Here is a 24,191-nt window from a genome sequence, read left to right on the forward strand (position 1 = left end):
TGTTAGTTAATAGCTCGCTAATTAAAAAACTATTAGCTAGTTTACTATTTAGCTAAGTACTACTAACTATTACCTAGAGGATCCAAATAGAGCTAAGCTAATATGTTAGTTAATAGGCCGCTAATAAAAAAAACTATTAGCTGGTTTCCTCTAATAGTAGTGGTTTTGTTATATGTAAAATGGTGTCACTCAATAGTAGTGGTTTTCCATAGCTCCAGTTTGATATGTTCTACAATGTGAACTTACTCGATTCTTTTTTTAGCATTGTTGAGATAGAGTTCTGTTTTGAGGGCAAAGACAGAGTTCTGTCATCCAATTCTTTTGGTTGTTTGCCCTTGCTTGAGTGTCTATATCTCATTTTCTGATTCTCTTTGCTGTGTTTTTTTATGAAGGAATCTTTATTTGAAAATAAAGTTTTGGCCTCTTTGTTGTGTTTGTCTCTAGGATAAGAATGTCTTGATAAAAAGTTAATGTTAACCTTACTCTTCATGTTGCTGAGGTGGAATATGAGAAATAGTAGTTGAGCAGGACTTGCTGTATTCGGTCATGTCTGGTTCAGGATGCTTGTTTATCACACTATCCTTTCTGTAGCTATCGATTACAAAGAAGGAAGGAACTAACTAGGCTGACAGAAAATAGATGGAAGGAAGAAGATACTCTGGACGCCCCCCTTTCTACTTAGAGTCTTTTACTTGTATGCCATTAAAAAAGATGGTCTAATCGTCTATGTCCCTAAAAAGTTCGATCTATCGTCAGTGTCCAAGCTCGAAAAACTTTTATCTCTCACGCCATTCTGTCTATTTACAACACTAACGGTGTGAAATGTGGGTGGCAAAGGACTTGAATGCCCCCTGAAACTTTTGTTTCTCATATGCCACTGTCTGCCGGAAGAAAAGGCTGGCTGCTCTCCAGATGCAAACGGTGATTAGCCTCTCCCTGGGTCCTGGGGGTTCTTTATATAGGCAGGAGCTAGCTAGTCAGCGGCGGGCCTCCTGGGCCGCACGCACGCGCCGCCAGGAACTTGTTGAGACCCGAGAAATATCCGGAGCCGATTCTTTACTTCGTACAGTATGCAAGATGAAGGCACGTGATTTATCCATCTCGAGAGGTTATCTCTTCATGTGGTAAGCCTTCGATTACTTGGATAAGCTCGCGGCCGTATGTTGTTCCCTGACGCATGGGCCTGGGATGATGAAGGGATTAACCTTCCCCTCAATCAAGTCACTAGCTAGCCTGCCGGCCGCACGTACATCTGGCCAAGGTTCCAGAAGGTTCTGGACCCCGTCACGCCGGTGTCTCGCAGACTCAACTGGCGCATAATCCTACGGAAATACATGACACGGACCGGCATACGTACGACCTTCTACGGCCGGCTCGAATCATATACACGTGCATGTATATATGGCTGCGCCTGTTAGCTTCTTCTATTTGCACGTCCTGAACACACTTACGTGCATGCATGGACGCCGCACAGAGGTGCAGGCCAGGCAGGAGGCAGCTAGGTTAACCAAGCTTTGCACGTCGCCTGCATGGCAGCATGGGGCTGATCACACTGTACAACTTGTTAGCTTCTTCCTTGTTCTTGCGTGGCTCATCGCTTACGTTGTCAGTGCATGCCTATGCGTGTTTAGAGATGAGAAGATTGCCTATGGGGCAGTGCACGTACATGATTCATCTCGAACAGATATCGTGCACCGTACGTTGGCCGGCCGTACACGCAGCGCTTATGTAACCTGAGGGAGTATATGGACGTCTTGAATCAAGACTGTTCAGTGATCCTCCGTACGCGCGCGAACATGAGTACACATATATGTGTACGCACTACTCCTAGATTCACGGACGCCATGAACATGCTGGCTGTCAGCTCGGGCTAACTGAATTGAAAACACGAGTATACATTCACATCTTTTTGTTAGCCCCCAGCTTGTGAATTTTGTACAACGAGTATACATACACAACGAGAAAAATATTGTACAAAATCTCGTCAAACAGCTTGCAACATATATGTATATGCAACATCTGATCTACTTTTGCAACGTACAGATAAAACACTTGAAACATATACTTATGAAACACGCGAAACGCTTAAAACATAAGCTTGCAACATGAAACATACGCTCGCAATGCGTATATAGCCATGCAACATATGCAATATCCAGATAAAACGCGGGCTTGTCGGCAAGTGGAGGTCGCGTCTGTAGAGTCGAGTGAAGCCAGAAGTCGAACGTTTTTGGGGTGGAATTTTTTTACAAACTTCTGGAGTGGAATTGTTGAGGGCAAGACGCAGTGGGCTGTTCAGACCGTCGCGACCCACGACAACAGAGCGTCTAGACTCCCTAAGCAGAGCATTTCTGATATGATAAACGGTGTTGTCGGTACAAAATTTTCCTGTCCTATTTTCATCCCTTAGGTAAGGTATACGTATAGCATATTGGCATATAGCTTTCATTCCCTTTATTGTTGTCTAGCAGATTAATCGGTTAGATATTCTTATTATAATCCGGGAACCTGACTACCGGAGATAGTTTATAATTTAGTAGAACATAAGGTCAATTTGTTGCTGGAGTAGTATTGTTATTGTGTTAGCATTAAGATTTTATATGTTCTTAATAGTGTAAAAATTATGAATCTTTATAAATCAAGTGAGAGTATGCTTTGGTTATTCTATTTTCTTGAATTTTAAGGCCTCATCACGTGTTTCGAGAGAGTTAATCACCGTTTGCATGTGGAGAGCAGCCAGCCTTTTCTTCTAGCAGGCAGTGGCACATGAGAAACAAAAGTTTCAGGGGCATTCAAGTCCTTTGCCACCTACATTTCACACCGTTAGTGCTGCAAATAGACAGAATGGCGTGAGAGAGAAAAGTTTTTCGAGCTTGGACACTGACGATAGATCGAACTTTTTAGGGACATAGACGACTAGACCATCTTTTTTAATGGCATACAAGTAAAAGACTCTTCTACTTACTACTACTACTTGCTACTCCTAAGTGGCTGCTGCTCTTACTCTACTACTACCACTCCTTCTCTGTTTTTTTTGCTTATATACTGTTGGTGTGTAGTGGCTGCTGCTGCTGCTGCTGCTGCTGCTACTACTACTACTACCACTACTACTACTACTACCACTACTACTACTACTCCTACTACTACTACTACTCCTACTACTCCTCTTACTACTCCTCCTCTGACTACTCCTACTACTCCTCTTACTACTCGCTACTCCTAAGTGGCTGCTGCTCTTACTCTACTACTACCACTCTACTGCTACACTTACTCTACTCTACTACTTTCTACTTACTACTACTACTTGCTACTCCTAAGTGGCTGCTGCTCTTACTCTACTACTACCACTCCTTCTTTGTTTTTTTGCTTATATACTACTGGTGTGTAGTGGCTGCTGCTGCTACTACTACTACTCCTCCTCCTCCTACCACCACTACTACTCCTCCTCCTCCTACTACTACTACTCCTCTTACTACTCCTACTACTCCTCCTCTTACTACTCCTACTACTCCTCTTACTACTCGCTACTCCTAAGTGGCTGCTACTCTTACTCTACTACTACCACTCTACTGCTACACTTACTCTACTCAACTACTTTCTACTTACTACTACTACTTGCTACTTCTAGCTACTAACTGTTGGCTGCTGTTGCTTTTTTTGCCAAATCTCCTAGGACTCACCCAGAACTTGTTGTCATATCTTTTGCCATCAAATGCTGCACTAAGTTTGCTAAGCAGCTGTTGGTTTTTTGCCAAATCTCCCCTCTCATCTCCTCTCCTTTGTTTTGCCGATGATGAAATTGTCCAAGTCCATACATTATATGGAATATGAGCAGATGATCAAGAACTTGTGAGGAACTTGGCATCATTAGCAGCCGCACCTACATTACCTTCTCCTCTCTTCTCTGTTATGATGCCTTGATGCTCCAAGTTCAAGATCAGATGATGATTGACATGTTTCTGAGGCCTCTACCACTGCTACTACTCTTTTTTTGATATATTGTTGTTTTATAGGACTACTTTGGTTTATAGCCCTTTTTATTTCTTATACCTTCTCACGTACCTAAAGCACACTTTCTTGCATCTATTAGAACAAAGCGTGAAATAATGTCGCGGACACCAGATAGTGCAGCCCGATGCCCCGAGCATGATGAGCACCCAACCAATGAGGAGCAAGCACTAGAGGACCAGCTAACTCAGGAGCAGTTCGATAACGAGTTAGAAAAGGATCTAGAAGTGATGCTTACTCAGAGCAGTGTGACGAGGAGGAAGGGGGAGCAGAAGGAAGAGCAGGAGAGGCTGCTGAAGGCGAAGAAGAAGAGGATGATGATGATGATGACTCAGATGAGGGATATGAAAGTCCCGAGGATCCTTTCCCACATGAAGCCAGAAGGAGGCCAACGGAGGAAGATTTGGACAAGGATTTTGACCCGAACGAGGAGGTAGGGAAAAAGCCTTAGCTTGTAAATTTTGCTAAAGCTTTGGCTGTGTTACCTCTGCTAACACTTTGACCTATCGTATATATAGGTCCCTCCTAAAACTCAGAAAAGATGACGTCGATATCCGCAACATCTCGCTGGACAAGACGGAGTAGAGGAAAGGAGAGCAGAGGCAACAGCCACAGAGACGGATCACGATGCCTCTACTCCACAACCTTAAGACACAACTATGACTACAAAGCCTAAGAGGAAACGAGGGGATAGAAAAGGAAATCTATATCTAGATAAGGCATGCTATGTGATAACGGAGGTCAGGCCAGCAGGGGAGATCCTTGAGCCGAATGAGTTAAGAGGACGATTCTGTAATGCGATCGGGGCCCTAGTAAGAGATAAATTGAACCCATCAATCCCTAACTGGAAAGTGGTACCAGAGAACACAAAGAATGCACTATGGGATAGGCAGTTGAAGCTCAATTTTAGATTTCTGGAGGGTAAGCATGAATTGGTAAAAAAATGCTATCAGGATGATGGGAGAGTCATTCTGACGTTGGAGGTCGGAGCTCAACATGAAGTATATCCAAAAGGGGTTAACTCTCTTCAACGAGTTCGGCAAAATAACTCCTAGTCAATGGGAGGAGCTCATGGCTCAGAAGACTTCACCGGAGGCATTGGAGCTCCGTGCCCGTAACACCGAGCTAGCGAAGAGGAACAAACACCACCATCATCTAGGCCCCGGTGGCTACTATGCCAAGGAAGAACAGTTTAGGAAGATAGACGAAGAGGCCACAGCTACTGGGAATATCGATGTGACGAATTTGAAGGTACGCTCAAGGAACTGGATATATGCGAGGAGTATAGAATCATCCGGTAGTAATCTTAAGTTTGATAAGCCAGAGACCCAAGAGGCGGTATCAAGGATACTGAAATATGCTAAAGACAAGGAGAAGGGCTCATTCAATCCTTCCAGAGAGAGGAACATGCTTAGCCTTGGCTTAGGAAACAAGGAGCACACAGGCCGCACCAGGGGGCTAGGGAAAAGGATGACCTAGAAGCAATGATTTGAAGAGGACAGGCACATGTACAAGAAACATGGCCGAGACCAGGAGACTAGTCTTGAGCTCCAAGTGAAGGCTCTAGTTGCAAAGGCGCTGGAGGAGCAAGGACTATCTACGGAGCCACAGATATTAGGGACGCTGCTGGGAGAACTGGCATTAGTTGGTAGCCCTCCAAAAGTTCCTAGCAGCCAAGGTTCCACTGCAGCCACAACCCCAGTCGATCGCATACGAGAACCAACTAGTTGCACCTTGGTGTTTCTCAGCGGCCGACAGAACACTGTGATGGAGGTGGCAACGGGTGTAGCACATCCTCCAGGTGGCTTACACCACAATAATAAGATACCGCCGGACTACACTAGGGTCGAGGTACATACAATGAAGCTCGAGTTCATGCAGTGGAGGATAGACTATGCAACTCCCGAGGGGCTGGTGTTACTCGGAGACGTTATGGGGCAGTTCATCCTCTGGTACAAATGGAACATTATATTGACTGCTTCTTCGCCGCCTCCCCCTCTCCCAAATTTGGAGCGAGTTGTTGAGGTCGGGGAGATATTTTCACTGTCTCGTGACCCCCACATTCCTAAGATGCCACATTCTTCCCCACCTCCTAGCGAGCATGTGCCTGATGAGATGCCACAACCTTCAGCTCGTACCGAGCAAGTGCATGATGAGATGCCACAGTCTTCTCAATAAGCACAACCGATACATGAACAACGAGTGCCTCCTGAAGAAGGTGATGCACAAGAAGATGAGGACATGCCTGAATGGGAACTTCAAAAGAAGATTCCAATCAACATAAGGCCAGTTTATGTTCCGATCAAAGATGTCTCATCGCTGTCCAAGTGGTATTCCCATGACCAGTTCAAGCCTGAGAACCAAGTTAAAAAAGTCCCATCACGGGGTTCTGAGGAGGCCATCACTAGCAAACTCTACCAAATTACAAAGCAGTATCCAAATGTTGATGCCATCGAATGGTCAAAGGATTGCCCGAAAACATATGAAAGAGGCAAGCCCTTCCTATCAAACCGGGACATCCAGCGCCTACCACTTGGAATGAGAAGGTTCCATGATTGGTACTTACGTGTTCTCCCAACGAGCATAGATATCATACAAGCATGCTTCCCCACCGGCACATTTGGAAGCCCAGCCGGGAAAATTGTCTTTGACTTCAATGACATGCACACATGCTTTCACCTGGGAGAAATGGAGATGAATCTAATTCGCACATGGTGCATGTAAGTCCTTGTCCTCCCGATATGATATGAATGTAATCTTTGAATTTTGTTGTAACTAACCCACGCCGTGATTTGTAGAATGCAAGTGCACATTGTCAAACAAATGCCAAGTGTGAAAGCCGAGTATGTAGACCCTCAAGCTATAGCCCAAACAAATTTTAATTACCCTAAACGATGGACACTGGATGCCAAAGAGCTAGCTGCTGCAAAGACTCTTCGGGAGAAAGAGCGCATCCGTACGGCGAAACTAAGGGAAGAGTCCCTTAAGGTTGCGGCATACATTGCCATGGCTTTCAAAAATCTCCAACAACACTCTACTATATGGCTACCATACAACTTCGAGTAAGTTCAACTCTATACTTAAAGCTTTCTTCGATATATATTATTCGATGCAAAAGAGCTTATATAGTTCTATGATTACATCCATGCAGCAACCACTGGATTTGTATAGCCATCGATGTCGGGAGGAGCATGGCATGGGTCTTTGATTCATTAGATAGGGACACGTTGACATACAAAGACTTAATATCGATTGTCAAGACGTATACATATCGACAATCCTCATTAGCTTATATGTTTGTATACATACTTGTAACATTCACTTTTGGATACTAACAAGTCTTTAGCGGAAAGCAATACTAATAGTGAGTCCTTATTTATGTATTATTACTATTAGCCATGTTAAGTTATCATCTAGCCAGTCTATATAAGCACCTATCTACTATCAAGCAAGGGTTGAGCAATCAGTTATATTTCTTCTCCGTTTTCACTTTCAGTTCTTACTACGATGCTAAACCACAGACAAGCCATACCGGATCGCCCGGCGATTCGTGAATCAATGTGCCTAGCTGGGTGCCCTAAAAACACACGCCCCGCTTATATCCCAGGCACAAGCAGGACTAACCCACCACTCTCCTGTCCCGGGTGTCCAGGTCCCCGTCCAAACTTGGACTCCAAGCCCCCACCCCTGAGTCCCGAACTCAGTGTGGTGCAAGGACCTCCACCACCTCCTCTTCCCATCAGTCGGTCTAGAAAGAGCTGGATCCATGACAAGAGAGCAGCAAGCCTTCCCTGCGCCCATACCCAAGTATGCGCTCGGGACAATAATCTGTGACTTGCCAAGAGTCATATGCAACGACCGGTCCTTAATCGACACAGACAGGGAAAAAAATGTAACCAAGCTATGCCCTGTTGGCCACAGGACACAACCCCTCACACCCAACAGTACCCAATCCATATCCCTGCCCGGTCACCGTTTCCTTTCCAACATTTTATCATGAGTGATCATATTTAATCACCTATTTGCGAGTAACGGCAGGTTACTCACGCTACCGATATCTTGAGCATAGCAGCTACTCGACCTGTACTAGTAGGACTCATGGGTAGATATATTTATGCATGTAGTTTCCATAAAATGCCTATAACATAAATGCACATTATATATATATTCAGTGATCATTTAAAAATAGGGGTTATGCACCGGGGCTTGCCTTGGGCAGGCGCTGGGTCAGCAGAGTCAGCACCAACAGGCTCCTAAGCGTCCTCCTATGCAAAGATCTCCTCCTCATACTCCTCGATCACCTCGTCGTACTCAGGCTCGCCGACGGGCACAAAATTTACCAGTTCGTGATCTACATGAAATGATGATGCAATGTTTAATAATATAACAACAGTGGCTCTTAAAATAGAAGTACATCGATTTAACTACTAAGCTAGTGCTATCGACCACAGTGCTCAATTACCTATTGCTACCAACGATAAGTATCAAGTAAGGCATTCATCGTTATTCCAGCAACTATCGGTATTTTCACTTCTAATGTAGTTTTACACTATATACCAATAAACAAGAGTAATAGCTACTTTATTTAATGACACCTTTTAAGGCTACAAAATTTACAGTGAGCCCCTAACATCCTTGGGAACCTACTGTAAAATTTTCAAAGCTAAAACTATTACCGTTTCGCCACAAGAATTCCTACAAATATAAATCTACATAATACTAAGCTTTCTAATTAGAATTTATGAGCCTATAATCATAATAGCTAACTGTGAACTAACTACACTAACGGATAGACGGCGTTTTTGTGAACCTAACAAAATCGGTTTCACCATTTTTGGACAACTATGCAATTTACTATGATTTATCGAAGTTCACTTCATAACTAAAACAAATAAACTTTTCTTATTTACTGGAAATGATGAAAACCGAATCTGACTCCTTCGGCCCACTCGCGCTGGCCCGGCCCAGCGCGCCTTCCCGCCCGCGCACGACGGCAGGCCACCACACGGCCCACGTGGAGGAGCGGCCCAGCCGGCCAACGGCCCACGATGGGGAAAAGCCCGCTCGTGACGGCAAATATGCACGGACACCCCTGAGTGACTCGATATTCACAACGAACTCTACGACACTATTTCACCAGTCTACAATTTTTCGGCAGCACCCTCCGAAACTCTTGTCCACTCATTGGCGACACCCCTGCGGCCACCCGCGCGCACCGGCGTGGTGGGGCTGGCACCAGCGACCCACGCCGGCCACCTTAGGCCTCCCCCTCCCAAACCAACGAGCCGACTCATACCTAGACGCGAACGCGAAGTGGTTGGCGGAGGAAACACGCACCGGGACGCAGCAGCGGGCTCGGACCACGACGGCGGGCACCCTACAAACACGGCGACGCCGTTTCGGTGAACTTCAGCAAGGCCGGGGCCAAACAAGTAGCAGATGAGCACCAGCGACTCACGACGGAACCTTACGATGCGGTGACTCGACCGAAGATGGCTCAAACCGAGCTGGCCACGTGCGCGCGATGTGGTGCGGCGTCGCACGGCAATGGCACGGCTGTGCCAGGGACTGCTATAGGGCGGGAGGGCTTAGGATGTGGTGAGCATGGTGACACCCTACTGGAGGAGAGGCTAGTAGCATGAGGAATTGGACCGAGATGCCTTGGTTGCTAGGTTAGCCGACGGCGCAGGACACCATGGTCTTATGGACCCAGCGAGCGGCGATTCAAAATTGGAGCACAGGGCTGAACTACAAGCGGCGATGTGGGGTCGATAGGGCTGTAGGTTACCTAGCGGAGTCGAACACGTGGTCAATTTGAATCAAGACACCGCTACCATGGCAAATTTGAAAGAAACGTCTTAGCGGCCATGGAGACAGCGGAGGCAGGGGGGTTCTATCATGGCTTGGCTTGGTCTATCTGCGGCGTCAACGCAACGAGCCAACACACCATAATGGGAACAACGGGACAGGCGGGACATGCCCTAGACGGCTGTCTGCACTACCACTGCGGTAAGGTGACGAGCGTGGTATGGCGCCACCGCGGCGGGCAGCGCCAGACAAATGATGCAGTGCGATGCGACGTGGAGGGGATGGCGGAGCAGGCGGACGTCCTTCGAGCGAGTAGCCAAGGGAAGTCAGCGATCAGTACCGTGCGTGGCCGCTGGCGACGTGAACGTGGGACCCGGTTCGCCTACGGCCAAAGCGGGGCGGGACAAGGCTCGGCGAAGCTCGGTCGGTGGCCTAGGCGTAGTGCATCAGCCGGCGAGGTGACCCGCGCGCTAGCGAGGCAGCAAGCAGCCAAGGCAGTAGCGTAGAGTCAGCGCGCGTCGCCGTCATGGTGGCATGAAGACGTGGTTTGCGCCTCGGCGCGCAGGGTGAGTAAGCAGTGACGGCAGATGGGTAGTGGCGGTGGTCGAGCAGCAGCGGCAAGCGTGGCCGGCAGCGAAAGCAGACGGTCATGACCCACAGCGCATGGCCGGGCGAGTGCGCACATGCGCAGGCGCGGCAGCGGGACACGACCAGCATGACAAGGGGGCGAGGCTCGCGCGGCAGTGGGCGCTGGCAAGCCAACAGCGGTGGTGACCGCGCCCAGGCGATGCCCTATGCCGTGCACGCTTTTTGAAGCGGGTGGAAAACTTGTTCGCAAAGCTCCAAATGCCAATCTAAATGTTCGGTACGCAAGAGGGTACATCAAGCTATCCATCGAAGTCGAGACATCATGCTACCTCCTAAGCCAATCGCTCCACACATCTTGCCAAAAGTGGCTTTGTCGATCACTTCTGAAACTTACGCGAATGGACGTCGTTCCGAACGGTTTCGTGTCGAAATCCAATTCTGACCTATGGAATGTACTAACTAGCCACCCACGTCCTCGACCTCATATATGTCATCGCCGTTCGCAACAACGTTCTATAGCATCTTCGTTCGACAAAAAATTGGTTAAGTGACACGGAACGTAACATTGATTCCTGTTTCATATAAATGTTTCCAAGGACCGAACATTGCTTTCTCATTCATGATATATACACATATGCACAAAACCCTGATGCTCATGCGATGTTTAGCAAAACAGTGCAATGTAACACCGAGGGTGTTACAAATCTACCCCCCCTAAAACAAAATCTCGACCCGAGATTTCATGTGCCTAGTGTGAGAAAGAGATAGGGAGTACATTTTTGGCACAGTAACTAATTATCCAAACTAGAGAGGAGATGGGGGTAATGCTTTAATATGTAGCTCTCTTGCTCCCAGGTGGCTTCGTCTTCTGAATGATTTTGCCATTGCACCTTGTAGAATTTTATCACCCTGTTCCTGGTCACTCTCTCCTTCTCATCCAAGATTTTTATAGGATGCTCCATATAAGATAGATCAGGTTGGAGCAGCAGTCCTTCAATTTCCACAGCTTCTTCTGGAACCCCAAGGCATTTCTTCAATTGTGAGACGTGGAACACATTATGAACCGCGGAGAGAATTTCAGGGAGTTGGAGATGATAAGCAACGGGGTCACACTACTGCAACACCTTGTATGGACCCACATACCGAGGGGCTAACTTGCCATGGACACCAAACCGTTGTACCCCTCTCGTAGGAGATACCTTGAGATACACATAATCCCCAGCTACAAACTCCAAGGGCCTTCTTCGCTTGTCTGCGTAAGCCTTTTGTCGGCTCTGAGCTGCCTTCAAGTGGCTGCGAATAATACTTACTTTCTCCCGAGCCTCCTTTATGAAATCAGGCCTGAAGTACCCACGGTCTCCTACTTCAACCCAATTCAGTGGCGTCCTACACTTTTGTCCGTATAAAGCTTCAAATGGTGCCATGCGGATACTCTCTTGGTAGCTGTTATTATATGAAATTTCAGCTAGCTTCAAACACTTATCCCACTTCTCAGGAAAAGAGATGGTGCAAGCCCTCAACATATCCTCAAGCACCTGGTTCACCCTTTTAGTTTGACCATCAGTTTGTGGGTGGTATGCCAAGCTTCTAAGAAGACGAGTACCCAGACATTCCTGGAGTTTCTCCAAGAAACAAGAGATAAACACTGACCCTCTATCAGAGATGATAGTGAGAGGAACTCCATGTAGGGTCACAATCTGATCAAAGTATATCTTCGCATACTTCTTGGCAGTGTATCTAGTATCCACTAGAAGGAAGTGGGCAGACTTGGTGAGACGGTCCACAATGACCCAAATAGAATCAAAGCCCGTGGAGGTGCAGGGTAAACCCACAATGAAATCTAGGGAAATATCCTCCCATTTCCAAACAGGAATGGGCAAAGGCTGCAGATATCCAGGAGCATGCATATGATCTACCTTGACTCTACCGCAAGTGTCACACTTCGCAACAAACTGGGTGGTATCTTGCTTCATGTAGGACCTCCAGTACCGTTGGCACAGATCATGGTACATCTTGTTGCTGCCAGGATGGATAGACAGCTTTGAATGATGGGCTTCATTCAAAATCTTTCTTTTCAGCTCTTCATTGGATGGAACCACCAGCCTATCCTTGTATCTCACGACCCCCCGCTCATCAATGCTAAAATGAGGGCCACGCCCTTCAGCCAGCAACTTCCTGATGTGAGGAATCTCTTCGGGGTCTTCTTTCTGCTTCCGAACAATCTGCTCCAGCAACTCTGAGGTTAATGCAATATGAGCTAACACCTCTATGTGGTGGAGAGACAAAGGTATTCCCTCAACCTGATGTGACTTACGACTCAAAGCATCAGCTACCACATTGGCTTTTCCTAGATGATAATGGACTTCCAAATTATAATCCTTTATCAACTCTAACCACCTCCTTTGCCTCATGTTCAATTCGGACTGAGTGAAAATATACTTCAGGCTCTTGTGGTCTATAAAGATATGCACTTTGTTGCCCAATAGATAATGCCTCCAAATCTTCAGAGAGTGGACTACAATAGCTAGCTCTAAATCATGGGTGGGGTAGTTCATCTCGTGCTTTTTTAGTTGGCGTGAAGCATAAGCTATCACACGCCCATCTTGCATAAGCACACACCCCAACCCCGTCTTTGAGGCATCACAGTATACATCAAAGGGCCTATCAATATCTGGTTGAGCCAACATAGGAGCAGTGGTCAAAAAAGTCTTCAGAGACTGAAAAGCTTCTTCACAAGTTGGACTCCAATCAAACTTAGCTTCTTTCTGGAGCAGCTTGGTCATGGGCTGGGCTATCTTGGAGAAATCAGGAATGAAGCGCCGATAGTATCTAGCTAGACCAAGGAACTGGCGGATCTGGTGCACAGACTTGGGAGACTTCCATTCCAATACATCTTGCACCTTGCTGGGATCTACAGAAACGCCTTCCGATGTCAACACATGCCCCAAAAACTACACTCGATCTAACCAAAACTCGCACTTGCTGAATTTAGCATACAACTTGTGCTCCTTTAGTCAAGTTAGTACTATCCATAGGTGTCAGGCATGCTCTTCATCATTCTTGGAATAGATCAAGATGTCATCAATGAAAACCACCACAAACTTATCCAGCTCCGGCATGAAAACGGAATTCGTCAGGTATATGAAGAAGGCAGGAGCGTTGGTGAGACCGAAAGACATCACTAGGTACTCATACAACCCATACCTAGTAGAGAAAGTTGTCTTTGGTATATCTTGTGGCCTGATCTTGATCTGATGATAGCCTGATCTGAGATCAATCTTTGAGAACACCATGGCCCTAGCTAGCTGATCGAACAGAGTATCTATGCGGGGCAAAGGATACTTGTTTTTAACTATTACCGCATTGAGGGGGCGGTAATCCACACACATCCGTAGAGTACCATCCTTCTTCACAAAAATGGCTGGGCAACCCCATGGTGAGGAACTCGGACGGATGAAACCTTTGTCCATCAATTCTTCCAGTTGCTTCTTCATTTTTGCTAGTTCTCTCAGAGCCATGCGGTACGGACGTCTGGAGATAAGAGCAGTACTAGGATCAAGCTCAATGGAGAATTCTACCTCACGGTCAGGTGGCAATCCAGGAAGATCTTCAGGGAAAACATCTGGGAACTCACATACTACCGGAATGGAGGTAAGATCAGGAACGACTTCAGCATGGGCAGCAACGGGTAAGACTAGTTCTGAGGGTATAATAAGAGACATCCTATCCTTAGAAGAAGGTAGCTGTAACTCCACACTTCTTCTCTTCATATCCAATACTACCCCATACAACCGCAACTAGTTCATTCCAAGAATAGCATCAATGCCTTGCCCAGGCATTATCATGAACTGTAGGCGGTAAGTGTGGGTGGCTAATACCAAACTTACTGTATCCGTGCGGGTATTGATGAACATCTGTGAACCCACAGTATGGATCCTATAGGCATACGGTATAGCCAATAGTGATAAGTTGTGCCGCTCTACAAACCCCATGCTCATAAAGGAATGCGATGCACTAGAATCAAACAACACCAAAGCTGGATGGGAGTCGATGGCAAACATACCAGCCATAACTGTCTCCTGCTACACAACCTGCTGAGCATCCATGAAGTGCACCTGACCAGATCTGCTGGGCACCTTCCTCTTGATGATAGTCCTCTTAATAAGCCTGGAATTTGTGGACGGCTGAGACGACTGAGCTGCGTGATGTTGAGGACACTCCCTAGCATAGTGGCCATCCTTGCCACACTTGAAACAAGCACCAGGCTTGTTCTTGAACCCTTGACAAGGTGGGACCTACTGTCCCTAAGACTACTGGGGCTGCACCTACTGTGGAGGTGCCCTGTACTGAGTAGAGGAATTCTGCGACGTCTGCTGGGGTGACCGGAATGGAGGCCCATTGGATGGTTGATAGGGCCCTCGCCTAACAACTTGTACCTTCTGTGTATGAGGGTGGCTGGAGGATCCAGCTGCCACCCGCTTCCTCTTCCAATCAGCTTGAGATGCCCGCTGAAAACCCTCAAGAGCAATGGCGGTGTTCATTAGAGCCCCAAAGGTCTGATAGTTCCCCAGATATAGTTTCTCCTAAAGGAGAGGAGCGAGACCCCAGAAGAAACGATCCCTCTTCTTATCATCTGTATCCACCTGACTGCCAGCATACTGAGCCAAGTGGTTAAACTGGGTCACATACTCCATTACTGTCCTGTTTCCCTAGCGCAGCTCCAGGAACTCAGTCACCTTCTGGTTGATAACACCAGCAGGGATAAAGAACTCTTGGAAGGTGGTGGAGAACTCCTGCCATGTTGTCGGATGATCCAGCAGCTCCGTGGCCTTGAAAGTTTCCCACTAGGCACTTGCAGACCCCAAAAGCTGCTGAGACGTAAAGTGCACCTTCTGCTCGTCGGTCACTCCGAGTAGCCGAAACTTCTGCTCCATAGTGCGAAGCCAGTGCTCCACCTCCAAGGGCTCGTCCGACGGTGTGAACGTGGGTGGGTGAGTCTTGAGGAAGTCCTGGTAAGAGGACTGTCCCTCAGGATGGTGAGCACCACCCCCATTCCCAACGTTGCCCTCGGGACCTCCGTGGGCAAGGCCCGCGATGGCCTGTGCCATAATCTCCATGGCATGAGTTGTCTCCTAGCGAGTAGCGGCTGACTCCCGGCGAGCAGCCAACAGCTCTGCCATTATCTCTGCGGGGGTCATCGGCGGAGGTGGTGGCGGCGGCGGGAAAGGATGAGGAACCAGAGGTGGAACCTCCTGACCTCCCCCGTTGCCGTGCTCAAAGGCCCGAGCACTGTCACCCTGGCCCTCGTTGGCCGCCCCCGAACTGGTGCTCCCGCGTCCAGACCTTAAGTTCATCTGTAAGAGAAAGGGACCATTCATTAGAATGCATTTCCGATCAGGATCAAGGGATTAGAGAGATGACAGCACAATTTATTAAAGCATTTATTTAGTTAGTCCTACTAATTTACTACCCACTTATACGTGAAGGGGGATTTTAGTTTAAGTAAGATGTTATTATCATGATGCATGCTTCGACCTATTCGTTCACTCAAGCCGGAATATAGCAGCATTCATAGAATTTTTGGCACATCGCACACTCACTTTTTGTGTTCTAAACAATTTCTTACACAACGTAAGTCAGTGTACCTGCAGAAAACTGATTAGATAAAACTAGTGCCGCTATCCTAGATAGACCATATTGCTAGGGCTTATACTTATTTACATAATGTAATCGCATCCTACTTTTCGCAAAACTTTTGTTGGTCAAATTTTTAGTTTTGGAAAAGAGTGATGAAACTCGTGACCATTATTGGCTCTAGTACCAACTGTGGCAGAACCGCCCGAAATAGCAAACTTACGGAGGCGCTCGTCTTCCACCAGACACTAAGCACCCCGAAAGCAAGCTACATCGAGTGGTGTCCGTCGGGCACACCCCGAGGGAGAACCCGAAAGATCCACATTTTTCCCAAGGATCCAATAATGAGAACGAGTTACAACACAAGTGCATTTCATACATTAGAGTTTTCTTAAAAGTACGTTATTACAATACCAAATACTAGAGTGCGGAATGAATAACAGCGGAATTTAAAATGATAACATCTAGCGATATGGAGCGAGGATTTCGTCTGAGCCCACTAGAAGGATCCTCCACACAAGGTACTCTTCAAGCATCACCTGCAACAGGGGTAAATAAACCCTGAGTATACAATGTACTCGCAAGACTTACCCGACTTGTGGGAATAGTTTTCCTGACTCCAAGGAATATGATAGGCTTCATGGTTTGCTGGTTTTCTTTAGCGGAAAGCAATACTAATAGTGAGTCCTTATTTATGTATTATTACTATCGCCATATTAAGTTATCATCTAGCTAGTCTATATAAGCACATGTCTACTATCAAGCAATGGTTGAGCAATCAGTTATATTTCTTCTCCGTTTTCACTTTCAGTTCTTACTACGGTGCTAAACCACAGACAAGCCATACCGGATCACCTGTTGATTCGCGAATCAATGTGCCTAGCTGGGTGCCCCGAAAACACATGCCCCGCTTGTACCCCAGGCACAAGCAGGACTAACCCACCACTCTCCTGTCCTAGGTGTCCAGGTCCTCGTCCAAACTTGGACTCCAAGCCCCCACCCCTGAGTCCCGGACTCAGTGTGGTGCAAGGACCTCCACCACCTCCTCTTCCCATCAGTCGGTCCAGAAAGAGCCGGATCTGCGACAAGAGAGCAGCAAGCCTTCCCTACGCCCATACCCAAGTATGCGCTCAGGACAATAATCTGTGACTTGCCTAGAGTCATATGCAACGACCGGTCCTTAATCGACACAGACAGGGAAAAAAATGTAACCGAGCTATGCCCTGTTGGCCACAGGACACAACCCCTCACACCCACCAGTACCCAATCCATATCCCTTCCCGGTCACCGTTTTCCTTTCCAACATTTTATCATGAGTGATCATATTTAATCACCTATTTGCGAGTAACGGCAGGTTACTCACGCTACCGATATCCTGAGCATAGCAGCTACTCGACCTGTACTAGTAGGACTCATGGGTAGATATATTTATGCATGTAGTTTCCATAAAATGCATGTAACGTAAATGCACATCATATATATATTTAGTGATCATTTAAAAATAGGGGTTATGCACCGAGGCTTGCCTTGGGCAGGCGCTGGGTCAGCAGAGTCAACACCAACAGGCTCCTGAGTGTCCTCCTATGCGAAGATCTCCTCCTCGTACTACTCGATCACCTCATCGTACTCAGGCTCGCCGACGGGCACAAAATTTACTAGTTTGTGATCTACATGAAATAATGATGCTATGTTTAATAATATAACAACAGCGGCTCTTAAAATAGAAGTACATCGATTTAACTACTAAGTTAGTGCTTCAACCACAGTGCTCAATTACCTATTGCTACCAACGACAAGTATCAAGTAAGGCATTCATCGTTATTCCAGCAACTATCGGTATTTTCACTTCTAATGTCGATTTACGCTATATACCAATAAACAAGAGTAAAAACTACTTTATTTAACGACACCTTTTAAGGCTACAAAATTTACAGCGAGCACCTAACATCCTCGGGAACCTACTGTAAAATTTTTAAAGCTAAAACGATTACCGTTTTGCCACAAGAATTCCTACAAATATAAATCTACATAATACTAAGCTTTCTAATTAGAATTTATGAGCCTATAGTCATAACAGCTAACTGTGAATTAACTACACTAACGGATAGACGGCGTTTTGTGAACCTAACAAAATCGGTTTCACCATTTTTGGACAACTACGCAATTTACTATGATTTATCGAAGTTCACTTCATAACTAAAACGAATAAACTTTTCTTATTTACTGGAAATGATGAAAACCGAATCTGACTCCTTCGGCCCACTCGCGTTGGCCCCGCCCAGCGCGCCTTCCTGCCTGCACGCGACGGCAGGCCACCGCGCGGCCCACGCGGAGGCGCGGCCCAGCCGGCCAACGGCCCGCGACGGGGAAAAGAACGCGCACGATGGCAAATATGCACGAACACCCCTGAGTGACTCGATATTCACAGCGAACTCTATGACGCTATTTCACCAGTCTACAATTTTTTAGCAGCACCCTCCGAAACTCTTGTCCTCTCATTGGCGACACCCCTACGGCCAACCGCGCGCACCGGCACGGCGGGGCTGGCACCGGCGAACCACGCCGGCCACCTTAGGCCTCCCCCTCCCAAACCAACGAGCCGACTCATACCTAGACACGAACGCGAAGTGGTTGGTAGAGGAAACGCGCACCGGGACACAGCAGCGGGCTCGGACCACGACGGCGGGCACCCTGCAAACACGGCGACGCCGTTCCAGTGAACTTCAGTAAGGCTAGGGCCAAACAAGTAGCAGATGAGCACCAGCGACTCACCATGGAACCTTACGAAGATGGCTCAAACCGAGCCAGCCACGTGCGCGCGATGTGGTGCGGCGGCGCACGGCAATGGCATGGCTATGCAGGGACTGCTATATGGTGGGAGGGCTTAGGATGTGGCGAGCACAGTGACACCCTACTGGAGGAGAGGCTAGTAGCGCGAGGAATTGGACCGAGATGCCTTGGTTGCTAGGTTAGCCGACGACGCAGGACACCATGGTCTTATGGACCCGGCGAGCGGCGATTCAAAATTGGAGCACAGGGCTGAACTACAAGCGGCGATGTGGGGTCGGTAAGGTTGCAGGTTACCTAGCGGAGTCGAACATGTGGTCAATATGAATCAAGACACCGCTACCACGGCAAATTTGAAAGAAATGTCTCGGTGGCCATGGAGACAGCGGAGGCAGGGGGTTCTATCATGGCTTGGCTTGGTCTGTCTGTGGCGTCAACGCAACGAGCCAACACACCACAATGGGAACAACGGGACAGGCGGGACGTGCCCCAGACGGCTGACTGCACTACCACTATGGCAAGGCGACGAGCGCGGTATGGCACCACCCCGGCGGGCAGCGCCAGACAAATGACGCAGTGCAATGCGACACGGAGGGGATGGCGGAGCAGGCCGACGTCCTTCGAGCGAGCAGCCAAGGGAAGTCAGAGATCAGTACCGTGCGTGGCCGCTGGCGACGTGAACGCGGGACCCGGTGCGCCTACGGCCAAAGCGGGGCGGGGCAAGGCTCAGCGGAGCTTGGTCGGTGGCCTGGGCACAGCGCATCAGCCGATGAGGTGACCCGCGCACTAGCGAGACAGCAAGCAGCCAAGGTAGTAGCGCAGGGTCAGTGCGCGTCGCTGTCACGGTGGCATGAAGACGTGGTCTACGCCTCGGCACGTAGGGCGAGTCAGCAGCAACGGTAGACGGGCAGTGGCGGTGGTTGAGCAGCAGCGGCGGGCGTGGCCGGCAGCGAAAGCAGATGGTCATGACCCGCAGCGCATGGGCGGGCGAGTGTGCACACGCGCAGGCACGACAGTGGGACGCGACCAGCATGACAGGGGGCGAGGCTCGCGCGGCAGTGGGCGCTGGCAAGCCAGCAGCGGTGGTGACCGCGTGTAACACCCCGGGTGTTTAAATATTAAAAATAGGACATGTCATCATATGCATTGCAAGGCATTGGTCATATTGCAAACTTTGATATGCATTCACTAAAACAAGTTTACATTTATGTTATGAGTGTTGAATTGAATTGTTTGAATCAAGTTCAAAATTTGGTTTGGATTTGAATTTTCGAGAAAACCCTGATTTTCAGCATTCAAATTCTACCCTGAAAACTCATTTCAAAATCTATGCATATTTTGGGGTTGAGTCCAAAAGAAAAAGTGTAGAGCTTGACAAGTTATACAAAGTTTGTTTTTGGAGTTTTCAAAGTTGTTATGAAAATTTGAAGTAATTCAAAAAGGCGTAATTCGTTAAATGTCCTCTATTTGAATTCAAAAGTTCAATTCAAAACGTAGACCGAATTAGGGGTTGGTTATAAAAGCAAAGTTGTAGAACTTGGAATTTTGAACAACTTTTATTTTTGGAGATTTTTGAGTTGTTACACAAATTTGGGAGTAATTTGGAACTTTAGACGGAGGGCAATTCTATAATTACTGTGAACAGTGTTTGCCGCTCTAGCTACACCGCCGGCGACCTTCGGTTTGCTTCCAGGCGCGGTCGTGGCCGTCTTTGGCGTCGCGCTGGCGCGGTGAAGGCCACAGCGCAGCTTCCTTGCGCTTCTGAGCCGTGCTATTTAGCCTTGGCCGTCGCCGTTTGTCCCCGCTCTCTTGCTCTGTTTTCCCGACGCCACGGCCATAACTCCGGCGAGCTCTCATCGTCGCTTTAGCGCACTCCAGTCGCTGCACAGCTTGCCACAGCTCCGCCTCATTCTTACACGCCCAGCCAACCCACTAATTCGGCTTGTCTTCGCCGGAAACTCGCGGTGTGCGCTCTTCTTCCTCGCGGCCGGCGGCGTCTCCGTCGAGCACGATTCGCCGTGGCTGGAGCTTCACGGTGCGTCTTTGTCATTGCTGAGCGTACCATTAGCTTTGCCTTGTGCCCGTGATACTTTATCACCAGTTGATTGGTCCTTTTGTCCACTGCAGCCACCGGAGCGCCATCGTCGCCGTTGCCTGCTCTGTCGTGACCGTGGTGACCGTCGAACGGCGTCTCCAGTGCTCCTCCGGCCTTGTGCTCTGCTCAGTCACGTTTAGGGTGAGCTGCTGGTGCTTCCTAGGCCATCTGTTTAAGCTTTACAGGTCTCACGTCGCCAGCGTAGTGTAGCCACGCCGTTGTGGCCGCCATGGCCGGCGTAGTGCTCGGTCCAGTCCATAGATAGTCCGGCTTGTGCCCCAAATCGATGCGCTTAGTCGAGGGTAGTGTTTTGGTACCTTGGTCGTCACCGTTGGTCTCGCCGTCGGCGAGATATCGCCGGTCAGCGCGCGTGTCACCGGAGTCAAAGCCTGAGGTTGAAGATGACATGTGGGGTCGGTTTGTCAGTGACTCAACGTTTAAAATGAATTTTCTGTTTTTCAGATTTGAATGAATAGTGTCTATTTTTGTTATTTTTGTGTAGATTGATTTAGAGCTCCAAAAATTATGAAAATTTTTGTGTGACCTCTCTGTGATGTATATTACTTAGGAAAATATTAAATATTGAATTATAGTACTTTTTGAATGTAATACAAATTGCTCAATTAATTAATAAATGGATTTCCATGATTTTTCTAAGCTTATTTATATATCCAAAAATTATGAAAATTGTTTTGACACTTAGTTATCATGTGATGAATATTTACAAAAATTTTGAGGTCAATTGGAATAAGTTGATTTATTTCATAATTCTTAAATTAATTAATTAATTCATAAAAGCAAATAGTGACCTTTAGTGATTTAGGTTTTGTTTGAATTTTTGATTGAGTGATGTCCTTGGGTCATTAGTTGATAATGATCCTTGGCAATTGATTTAGGTGTTGCGAAAAGGTTTAATTAGTTTGACTTGCAACTGTACCGCGAAGGAAAGTTGTATTCGAATTGTTAAATTTTGCATCCATCATCGAGCATCATGTTTCATATTCCGCATCATGTTAAACATGGTATTGTTACTACGTGTAGTGAACGAAGGTGAACACGTGTTAGTTAATCAAGTTGCGGAGGAGGTTAATCCGTCTGTTGAGGTTGGATCGAATACTTGTGAAACGTCGCAAGAACCGAACTTTTCCGTCAACGAAGGCAAGCCCCGGATGCATACAACCCTACCTTGTGTTTTACAAATTAATTTCGCTTTTGTTTTTCTTTACTGCATTAAGTGATTAGGAGTTAAGTAAAAGCCTAATTGGTGCATTACCAACATTGTTTTTCCATATCTACCTTGTTACCAGTTTTTATTCATAAATGACTAGTTATGCTTAGTCCTGCTTAGCCGGGTGATTACCTGTCACCTGAGAATTTTAAATGGATCTTTGTTTACTTATGTTATCATGAGATATGAGCATGGGAAGTAATAAATCTAGACCGGGCGGACTCGGTGTGTGAGAGCCACAAGACATGGGGGTCTTGTGAGTGGCTTCTTTCCGCCTGTGTCGATTAAGGTCCGTACCGTTGTTGAATTGCATGAGGTGAGACTTTGTAGTACTAACCACATACTCCGGTAAGCCTTAACTTGGCAATTCTAGTACGAGAATGGCTACTCGCGCACTGGGAGTGGAGAGATGGTGGGAATAGCGTGTACCCACGTGGCCATGGGCTGGAATGGTGGAGTACTGTATTCTCGGGTGGCGCGGACCCGTTCTTGTTTTAGAGGATTCGAGAGTAGGTTGGTATATGTAGGTCGGGGACCTGCATATGTCGTGTGGTCTGGAATTCCCAGTTGGGTTTATAATCGGTTCGAATCGTCGTTGCTCCTCGGTTATGGAGACTCAACTCACTGTTCATCATCGTAGTATTAATAACTGGAACTTGAGGCTGGTTTGAGAAAGTGTTGGATATAAAGTTTCATGATCTCATTATGGATCGTGTCATCTTTGTATATGATTTTATGAAGTTTTAAATGTCGAATTAAAGAATTTTGTTAAAGGACTTTTACGCAAAATAACTTTGATTATTGCTAAAGCCATACCTTGAATCCCTGAGCCTGCATTCCTGTGTTCTATTAGTTGTTATTTTGGTTAAGTCTTGCTGAGTACTTTTGTACTCAGGGTTCGTTGACCCTTGTTGCAGGTGAGCCTCATGAGCAGATCTGTTTTGGATCGTGCTGCATGACTATTGTTCGATCTGACGATGAGAAGTAAACGTGTGGTCCTTGGGCAGGGCAGTTTTATTTTGTGTGTTATGTTTATGTTAATTATGCCACTCCACTACTATTATGGTTTGTAATAAATATCGAACTTAGTTTGTAAGGTTTGAAACAACTGGTTGGTAAACTAAGTTATCGTAAGACTTCCGCTATTTTACTCTGGTGTTTATATTTGAATAAATGTTGTAATACTGCAATGACTCTGTAATGTGATCCTGCTCGGAAATCGTGGATGATTCGGGGTTCCCCGAGGACACCCGACAGACTTCTTAAGTTACCAGGAACATATGCATAGTTGTCAAAGGTCGTTGGACAGTAACAAGTGCATGTGGGTCCTATATTTAGGAGGTTCTGCCACACCGCACTTAGGGCGATGCCCTATGCTGTGCTCGCTTTTTGAAGCGGGTGGAAAACTTGTTCGCAAAGCTCCAAACGCCAATCTAAATGTTCGGTACGCAAGAGGGTACATCAAGCTATCCATCGAAGTCGAGACATCGCGCTACCTCCTAAGCCAATCGCTCCACACAGCTTGCCAAAAGTGGCTTCATCGATCACTTTCGAAACTTACGTGAATGGACGTCGTTCTGAATGGTTCCGCGTCGAAATCCAATTCCGACCTACGGATTGTACTAACTAGCCACCCACATCCTCGACCTCATATATGTCATCGCTGTTCGCAACAACGTTCTATTGCATCTTTGTTCGACAAAAAATTGGTTAAGTGACACGGAACGTAACATTGATTCCTGTTTTATATAAATGTTTCCAAGGACCGAACATTGCTTTCTCATTCATGATATATACACATATGCACAAAACCCTGATGCTCATGCGATGTTTAGCAAAACAGTGCAATGTAACACCGAGGGTGTTACACTATGTCACTAATCATCATGGAAGGCATGATCCAGCAAGGAAGGAAAAGCTGGCTATAAAAACACTATGTGCGGTAAGTGTAACTTACTTCTTCAGTACTCCGTTATATGGCTGTCAAAAGCATTACTTAACATTTTCATATGCAAAACACACAGTGCCCCAAGCAGAGGCCTG

Source organism: Miscanthus floridulus, chromosome 8 (genome assembly GCF_019320115.1).
Source record: "Miscanthus floridulus cultivar M001 chromosome 8, ASM1932011v1, whole genome shotgun sequence".
NCBI lineage: Eukaryota > Viridiplantae > Streptophyta > Magnoliopsida > Poales > Poaceae > Miscanthus > Miscanthus floridulus.